Below are 2,782 nucleotides of genomic sequence, written 5' to 3' on the forward strand. Positions count from 1 at the left end.
TCTCAGGAGTTGTGTCCAGAGTGCTATGCTCTACTCATGCATTATGGCACCAGACTGGGCTCCCCTCAGACCTGGTCTCCCCTGCCCCAGGACTGCTCGGGGTTCGACTGATGGTCATTTCAGGTTAGTTCCCTGTGCATGCTCCATGGTACTAGTCTGGTGGTTATCTTGGACTTGCTTCTCACCAGGCCTTCCCAAGTGCTCCCAAGCCGGGTTTCTGCTATCTTGGATTCACTTCAACCCCAGGCCCTCAGCCCCAGATAGGGTTTTTCTAGTCTTTGGCTTGTTCCTGGTACTGGGAACCATCAGGGCCTACCTATGCAGTGCCAGACTGGTGGTCATTTCAGGCTAACCCCCTGTCCAAAACCCCTGGTGCTGGACTGGTGGTCATCTCAGACTCGCTTTTCTTCATGGAATGTTAAGCTACTCATCATTCAGATGTTCTTACATCAGAACACTGAGTGTAGATATAACTTCTCCCTTCTCTGCCACCTACTGACACACATACGTGTACAGCAGCCATACCAGTAATGCCTCTAGGAGTTATTACATATTTTAATTCTTAGTAATGTAACGTCACATTTTATACTGCAGTTTCATGGCTAGAGTTCCCCCCAAAGTAATATAGCTAACATTTAAGAGCATTGTTTTACTAAGGAATACGGACTCCACAGTTTACTCGGCCTAACCATCGCAGTGTGAATTTGGGTTACCTGCCAACCAAAACCTGTGGTTATGAGGTGAGAACTCTTTCATCCTAATTGTGTTGGTTGCTGGATAATTTTGATAAGCACGTGAATTACAATGGGTGGGCTTCATGGTGCCAAATTCCCACAAACATATCCAGAGGTGGTAATTATAAGGAAAGCTAGCCAGAAAGGCCATTAGGCCTTTGCAAATAATTATCAGCTCTCCTTTGGAATCTATTCAGGTCTGGGCACTGCCTCTCCTCGCATTTTGAAGAGTAGTTACTATGCTGGACTGGTTGCTAGGGGAGCTTAGACCCAATTGCAGTATTCTCTTAACTCTCTGTGACAAGGACTGTTAATTTTAGTTCCTAGAGATTTTCCTCCTTTAGAAGCACAACAGTCTAGTGTGGTCCGCAGGGCTGTATGAGAAGACAGCCCAGGAGATGACCCTCTAGTTTCTCAGCAACCTCCAGCTGCATCTTGCCAAGCACTGTGACATCCTGGAAGCTAGTTCCTCGATTGGTTGCCATCCTGGAGCATAAGCGGGATGTTAGTTGCAAACACGGAAGCAGGGATGGAGATGGTGTGATGTTGGTTGTCAGACTCAGATTCATACTCAGGACTAATCTAGGTAGGAATTAGCGTGAGAATCATTGCTTACTAAAAACCATCATGCAGGTGTTCGCCGGTGTCCCTGAAAATGCAAGCTCAACACTGGAAACCAAGAGCAATTGAAATTAACAAACACAATATAAGTAGTCTTGAAATATAAGTCTTTAAAAGGCTTACATTATGTTTAATTCTCTGTGATCAAACAAATACAACTGCCGTTTAGTTTACTATCTACTAATTTCCAATAGTAACTTAATTCACAGGAAAATTCATCATTTCAACAGAAACAAATATCATTACGATGTCCCTGAGATTATTTTTAATTGGGACATCTGTCTGAGATAGAAGCACAGAGGAGATCAGGTTTCCCACAGCTTCGTGGAAAGACATTTTAAATTAGCAGTCAAGACATTTGAGTTTGAACCCTGGACCATTAGCACACCACTGCCTGGATTTCAAGCTAGGAATGCCAAGTCAACCTACTCCCCCCACCCCCTGAATCGTTTTAAATGTCTCACTAAATTACAGAAAACCATAAATAAAAAGGATGGAATGTGGATTTCATAAAAATGTGATCCCAATCACATATAAAGAGGCATAGTGTGGGTTTAGATTCACCATCTCCTCTTGGTCTGTGGAAGCAACCTTTTTTAATCCTAAAAGCTGTGGTTTTATCACCATAGGAAAAAAATTAGTTCTCCACCTATTTTACCAATCTTGTTCTGGCTTTTAAAATATGTGTCCCTGTAAGATCTAAGCCATTAAATAATCTTGGACTCAACTTTGCCATCTTCCTGTGTCCGGTACTAATCAGTTAAATAAGATTTTGACTCATCCTCATTTTGGATAAAAGTCATGTTGCTTTGTGGGGTACAGCCAGCTAAATCAAGTCACTTGGCACAGTCCAGAGACACTAGTCTCACTTTGAAAAGCACACTTGTACTTTGGAAACTCAGCAGCTTTATATAAAGTCAAATATAATGCAGAAGAGCTGACAGGTTGCTGTGAAAATGATGTCTTGGCATTCCCTTCTTGCCAAGCCCTAACTGCGTAATGTAGAGAAGAAAAGATAATGTAGTGCCTCTCCACCATCCTAAGAATGTGCTGAACAGAGACTGTTGCTGTGGCTATTATTTGTAATTCATCAGAGATCATCTCAATAGAAAAATAATAACTCATCTGCCAAGGATAGGATAAACCCAGTTCTGACCTGGATACCAGTGTTTGTTCACAAGTAAATAGGTCATCCTGACTTGCATCCTCCTAGGAAACAGTCATCTGTATTTTACAGAACTACTAGGCAGACACCACTACACTGGCATCCTGTGGCCATTTTCAGAGTATTTCAACCTCAGTCTGTATTTTCAGTAGTTGTTCAAGTGAGCTCAGTAGTTGGCACAGTTCATTTCCATAGGCTTTGACACTGGAAGATTATAACCACCTCTCTAATGGCTTGCTTTATTCATTCATTTAACATATAT

At 42.2% G+C, this 2,782-nt stretch overlaps 1 non-coding gene across 1 annotated transcript; it reads right to left on the reverse strand.

Moving 5' to 3' along the window:
- Positions 1-414: 414 nt before the first annotated feature.
- On the reverse strand, positions 415-547 carry LOC127670264 (small nucleolar RNA SNORA17). Its single transcript, XR_007974506.1, has one exon. It is a non-coding gene; the product is annotated as a small nucleolar RNA SNORA17 (small nucleolar RNA).
- Positions 548-2,782: the final 2,235 nt, after the last annotated feature.

The sequence above is a fragment of the Apodemus sylvaticus genome, chromosome 19 (genome assembly GCF_947179515.1).
Source record: "Apodemus sylvaticus chromosome 19, mApoSyl1.1, whole genome shotgun sequence".
Lineage (NCBI taxonomy): Eukaryota > Metazoa > Chordata > Mammalia > Rodentia > Muridae > Apodemus > Apodemus sylvaticus.